Raw genomic sequence first — 6,621 nt, forward strand, 5'->3', positions numbered from 1 at the left:
TCTAAATAGTAAGCTCCTTCAGGATTGGGTACCTGCCTTGCTCATTTAGATTTCTCAGCATCCAGCAAATAGATACTGAATAATTTTAACAAGAAGAACATGAGTGGGGAGGGCCTTGAAGTAGGATTTGCTAGATTGAAATGGAGCATAAAGGGTGAGGATGGAAAGAAGAATCCAGGGGAAGACAGCAGCATTGGCAGAGTCAAGGGAGTCTGGAGTTTCCCATTGTTCAGCATGGCTGGTCTGGGGTGTGGTGTGAGGAGTTGGGGAGGGATGAGGCTTGGAAGAGAGACTGAAGACTCATTATGAAGGGCTTTGTATTCCACACAAGAGTAGACACTCTAACCAACACAAGCATCTCTATTCCTTTTTTTTTTTTTTGAGTTGGAGTCTCACTCTGTCGCCCAGACTGGAGTGCAATGGCACGCTTCAGGCCACCGCAGCCTCGACCTGCTGGGTTCTAGCGATCCTTCCACCTCAGTCTTCCAAGTAGCCAGAACTACAGGCGTGCACTACCACACCTGGCTAATTTTTTGGATTTATTGTAGAGATGAGGTCTTGCCAAGTTGCCCGGGTGGGTTTTGAACCCGTGGGCTCAGGCAATCCGCTCGCCTCAGCCTCCCAAAGTGCTGGGATTATAGGCTGAGCCACTGAACCCGGCCTCATTCTTTCAACATCTGTTGAGCATCTGTACGTCTTATTCCCTCCAGCTTCTCTCATGGGGGAAGAATACTTGTGACATAGTCTGAGTGCCCTGAAATGTGGACCTGTTGTTTATGACCACAAAAAAACTTTGGTCCCAGAGTCCTGGGGTGTGTTTCAGGGCGGTAACACTCATCTTTTCACTTTCAGAGTTGAAGGTGGGGACATTCCCTCAGTAACTCTCATGTCCACCAAGTCTTTTAATATTATTTATTTGTTTGTTTGTTTGTCTGTTGCCCAGGTTGGAGTGCAGTGGTATGATCACAGCTCACCACAGCCTTGACCTCCTGGGCTCAGGTGATCCTTCCAGTTCAACCTCCTGAGTAGCTGGAACTACAGGTACGTGCCATCACACTGGCTAATATTTTAAATTGTTTGTAGAGACGAAGTCTTTCTACGTTGCCCAGATTGGTCTCAAGTTCCTGGTCTCAAGCAATCCTTTTGCCTCAGCACTCCCAAAGTGCTGGGATTGGAGGTGTGAACTATCACAACCTGCCCCTCCAGGCCTTTTAGCTTTGAGGTTTTGGGGACCTGGGGAGATTGGTCTGCCCCAGTCATCCCCTGCACTGAATCCAGATGAGTTTTCTCTTTTCTTCAGCCCTGCCCCCGCACCTAAGAGAACCAAACCCTGGGCAAAGGAAGGGAGGGGTAGCAGAAAGGAAGTAAGAGCAGCAGTTGCCACTAAACAAGGTGGTTTTGCAACTTTCTGGTAGAGAACAGTGTTTTGTTGGGGGAGAGGGTAGAGTCAGGGAGGATAGTGGACTCTGCACACCCGGAGCTGGGTGGTGAGGGAGGTGGAGTTAGAGACAGACACAGGCAAACAGATATGACTAAACTAAAAAGGAATTACAAGAATTTACAGGCAAGGGAGCAAACGAGACTCGATGGCAGTGGATATATATTGAGTGTTCTTTGTAGGGTAACACAGAGAAAGCAGTTTCCAGGTGTCATATCATTTCATCCTCCCAGCAACTCCAGGAGATACATACTATCTCAGTGGGGAAAGTTAGCTCTATAAATTGAGGCTCAAGAGTCTAAGTGGCTGGGTGTGGTGGCTCACACCTGTAATCCCAGTACTTTGGGAGGCAGAGGAGAGAGGATTGCCTGAACCCACGGGTTCAAGACCCACCCGGGCAACTTGGCAAGACCTCGTCTCTACATAAATCCACAAAATTAGCCAGGTGTGGTAGCACATGCCTGTAGTTCCAGCTACTTGGAAGGCTGAGGTAGAAGGATCGCTGGAGCCCAGCAGGTTGAGCCTGCAGTGGCCAGGAGCGTGCCACTGCACTCCAGTCTGGGCAACAGCGAGATTCCAACTCAAAAAAAAATAAAAACAAAAACAAAAAAGAATGAATAAGCTCTCCTGGCCCACTTCCTAATGAATGCCCACGTAATGCCAACCCCTAAAGTCCTGTCCTGAGAATTCTACCCAGATTTGCCTGGCCTGGCAGTTGAGAAGTTAGAATAGATATTATGAGAGAGCAAGAGGAAGAAGGGAAATGTGAAAAAATGGTGACAGCTGGTGAATCTGGGTGGAAATATTCCTGTGTTTACTTACCTATTCTTTTAACTTTTCTGTAGACTAGGGTGGAGAGAGGATAAAATTTTTTTTAAATGACTGCATACATTTTTGGTGGCTACAGTTCCTCACTATCATCTCTCCCTATAATCATTTTTTTTTTTGTTTTTGAGTTGGAGTCTCACTCTGGTCACCCAGACTGGAGTGCAGTGGCACGCTCCTGGCCACCGCAGCTTCAACCTGCTGGGCTCCGGTGATTCTTCTGCCTCAGCCTTCCAAGTAGCTGGAACTACAGGCGTGCGCTACCACGCCCTGCTAGTTTTTGATTTATTGTAGAGATGAGGTCTTGCCAAGTTGCCCGGGCAGGTCTCAAACCCGCAGGCTCAGGCAATCCACTTGCCTTGGCCTCCCAAAGTGCTGGGATTACAGGCTGAGCCCAGCCTCCCTATAATCATTTATTACATGTCAGTTAATTCCTTCAATTGGGGATCTTTGAATAGGGCCTGGCTATTATGGAATTTTGCTGAAATTTTTTCTTAGGCGCAGTAATTTTATTGTGGTTACGTAAGACATCTTTATTTTTAGGTTATGTGCTAAAGTAGGCCTTCCTCATGGCCCCAATATACTTTTTCTAGACTCTTCTCCCACCACCCCCGGGGGCCCCAGCTCAGCTGCATTCCACACTCGTCTGCCTGAAAGTATTCTCATCTAGAATGCTCCCACCACTTGCCCGAGGAAGACTCATCATCCACAGCTCTTATTTCAGATTCAGCCTCCACTACAAAGCCTCCCTCTCCTCAATCTTTCCCTCCTCTGAATTCCGGCAGACCTGCATACCTTATCTTACCCTTTCTTCCCAGACTATAAGCTTCTGGCAGGCAAGAATGTCTCTTACCTCGAATCTGCGGGGAGGGGGGTAGGGAGGTGCGGAGGTGGGATTGACAGTAATCGATATCTGCCTGGGGAAGGGGAGGGCACACCTCATCGATAAGGGTACCTGCACATGAATATTTGTATACCTAGCCCTGAATTGTACCCCACAATTTTAAATAAAAATTAAAAGAGGAAAAAAAACTACCAAAAAAAAATGTCTCTTACCTCTAACTGCCCTCCCAAGTCCAGCCCAGGACCCTGAACAAAGGAGTTTTTCTGTACAGATCTGTTGAATTAAGCCCTCTGAGATAGAAACTGAATTAAATTCAACAGGCAGAAAGACCGACAAAGGAGTGGTAAACAGTGACCTTTCTCAGAGGAGATCTGAGAGGGGAGCCGAGAAGTCATGAACAGATGGTGGAAGCAGCACTGTGGCTTGAAATGTGAAGCTGTGTCCGACTGTAAACACACAGTAAGGCCAGCTTGAGTCCAGTCTCATGGTGAGCGGGAACTGGAAAACAGACCTGGGAGAATGTTCCACCTCTATGGTATTTAACAGTCACCAGATCTTCACTCCGGCTTTTCAGAGGACTCCTGAGCAAGTGTTGTGACTCCTGAGCGCTGCTCCTGCTGAGAGGAGCAGCAGGAAGTGGGGGAGGCACAGCTGTCAGAGAGGCTTATCAGGAACCTTGTGAAGACAGCAGTCTGAGATTAGGATTTAAGGCAGGGCACCTGGCTTTCTCTCAGCCACAGTTCTGCTGCTTACCAACCTCTCTGGAGCCTTGTTTCCTCATTTCTAAAATTGGGATACCGACACTAGTAACTTGCTTAGAGGGTTGAAAAGATGAGGTTAAGATCATATCGCTACAATGTTAGCTCCATAAAGGGAAGCTAACATTCTAGCAATTTTTTTTTTTGAGCTGGACTCTCACTCTGTCGCCCAGACTGGAGTGCAGTGGCCGCTCCCAGTCACCGCAGTCTTGACCTGCTGGACTCCGGTGATCCTTCCGCCTCAGCCTTCCAAGTAACTGGAACTACAGGCGCGCAATACCACGCCCGGCTAATTTTTTGATTTATTGTGGAGATGAGGTCTCGCCAAGTTGCCCAGGCAGCTCTCGGACCCGCGGGCTCAGGCAATTCACTCACCTCGGCCTCCCAAAGCGTGGGATTACAGGCTGAGCCACCAAGCCTGGCCGATCATCTCTTTCGTATACATCCCCGTGCCTGGTCCATAATAAGCACTTGATATTTGACGCATCTCACTGCTTGACACATTAGTGATTTCATGTTACTCAGAAGATTACATCCGACTGCTAATAGAAAAATCGAAAAACATTGCAGAGAATACTTGCATTTTAGTGCAGCTTTCTCCCTCTTTATCTTGTCCTCAATAATCTCCTGAGACTCAAGGACTCTGGCTCCAGGCTGAGCTGAGTCCCGCCCTCCACTCCTCGCCATTTCCACCTTCTCCAAGTTCAGTGTCAGCCTGACCCTGTGTCCATTCTAGGTTCAGCCTATCTTGCTTTCTGCATCTATCTGGGAATTGCCCAGGGCAGATAAGAATTTGATCCTCTCTCTCTCCACCTCCTAAGGGCTCAGGACAGGAAGAACTGGGTGCGACCTGGGTGGCTGGTTCTCCACTTGGGAAGTTTCTCACTCTGAGGTTCAAGAAGCCTCCTCCCCTTTTCAATTTAGTGTTCTGACCATATTGAATTTCATCAAGAACATCAGCCCTCTCATCTGACAGATGCAGGATCTGAAGCCCAGAGCAGGACGTTATTTACCTAAGGTCTTGGAGTGCATGTGTAAAAAGGAGAGAAAGCCCCAAGCAAGGGCACAGTGTTGGCAGGCGGCTAGATGGAGACCAAGGGTCAAAGAGCGAGTCGGGAATCAACTGATATGTCTTTTTCAAGTTACTGTTATTCATGAGTGTTTTGTCTTGGAATTTTTTTGTTTTGTTGTGTTTTTCAACCCCAATGTAGTCTTCTCTCTGCTATCTCCTGCTCCTCCACCCTGCTTCTAGTCAGACTACAGGCACTGCTCTGAGGTCTATCAGAGACAAGGGCCAAGGTGAAGTGAAGGTGGTTAACCAACAGTGGCCACACGAAAATCTTTCCCTTTTCCTCCTTTCTTTCCCCTGACTTCAAAAGATAGAAAGAGTAAATCCAGCCCCTCCTTCTCACTGTGGCTTCTCAAGTCTACCCCTGCAGTACATTGCATCAGCTCTCTGCTGATAGTCCCACGAGGGAGAGCCCGTCAGACTTAATCCTTCCCAGGACCCAAGCCAGTGCTCCACCTTAGACGATAGCATGAATATTTCAATTGTTCAGCATGTGCTGTTCATCCAAATGCTTCTAAGCCCATCAGCCCTTAGAAAACCAAGTCTATCTCAGGTCCTTCTTGTCTCTGCCTCCTCCTCTTCTTCTACCTTATGTGTCTTCTCATACCTCCTTGTTTACTAGGGTGTTGGGAGGTGAGAAGAAAATACTCTGGACAGGTAGAAATTAAAATGCCATTAAAATGTGTAGAGAGTTGGGCCAAGCATGGTGGCTCATGCCTATGATCCCGGTACTTTGGGAGGCCGAGGAGGGAGGCTCGCTTGAGCTCAGGAGTTCAACACCAGCCTGGGCAATACAGCCAGACCCCAGCTCTATTTTTAAAAATATGCACGCGCCTTTGGGAGGCTGAGGTGAGTGGATTGCCTGAGCCCGCGGGTTCGAGACCCGCCTGGGCAGCGAGACCTCATCTCTACAATAAATAAAAAAATCAGCCGGGCGTGGTAGTGCATGCCTGTAATTCCGGCTACTCGGAAGGCTGAGGCGGAAGGATCGCCGGAGCCCAGCAGGTCGAGGCTGCGGTGGCCGGGAACGGCCACTGCACTCCAGGCTGGGCGACAGAGTGAGACTCCAACTCAAAAAAAAAAAAAAAAAAATGCAACGAGTGTCCACAGGATCTCAACAGGCAGGCAAATTACAGATGGGTGGCCTAGCTAAATGCTGGTGCTGGGGCAGGGCCACCCAGCACTCAACAAGGACACAATCTGAACAGAGATCTCATCAGAGGAGGGTACAGGAAGGAGATATGGGCTCCGGCTTACATCAGCTTGAACAACACCCAGGGACCATTCCGGCTAGGGGCAGAGAGAACCACCCAGAACTAGTCTAGTCTTCCATGAACTCTCTCAATCCAAGCCAAGTAGGGTTACAGGCTGGCATCACAGCCGGCTGTTGCTGTCTTTGACCTTGGGGACATGAACACATGACCCTCCAACTTCTTCATCATCTGTAAAACACCACCCTGGCCGGATGGCCAGAACAGAACTCGGGACACAGTTGGCCGCGACGTTAGTGCCCTTCTTTCACCTTTGCTGGGCCGGCCTGAGGGTTGAGGTTCCCGAGGGCAGTTGTGCCTCGGCTTCCCCCATCCTTGCGCACGACCGGTGGCGTCCTCCCGTCTCGCTCAGATCTGCCAGCGTTCACGCAAGCCCACTCCCCGCTCCCGTGTCCCCAGAGGGCCGGAGACCTCCT

At 49.2% G+C, this 6,621-nt stretch overlaps 1 protein-coding gene across 1 annotated transcript in view; it reads right to left on the reverse strand.

The window, feature by feature from the left end:
* BIN2 (bridging integrator 2) overlaps positions 1-2,481 on the reverse strand; it is a 47,423-nt gene extending 44,942 nt beyond the window's left edge. Inside the window, exon 1 of the mRNA XM_021711874.1 lies at positions 2,462-2,481. The gene's annotated coding sequence lies outside the window, so the exon portion shown is untranslated. The remainder of the gene's footprint in view (positions 1-2,461) is intronic.
* Positions 2,482-6,621: the final 4,140 nt, after the last annotated feature.

Source organism: Carlito syrichta, unplaced genomic scaffold, assembly GCF_000164805.1.
Source record: "Carlito syrichta isolate Samal-C Ts95f unplaced genomic scaffold, Tarsius_syrichta-2.0.1 Scaffold302820, whole genome shotgun sequence".
Taxonomy (NCBI): Eukaryota; Metazoa; Chordata; class Mammalia; order Primates; family Tarsiidae; genus Carlito; species Carlito syrichta.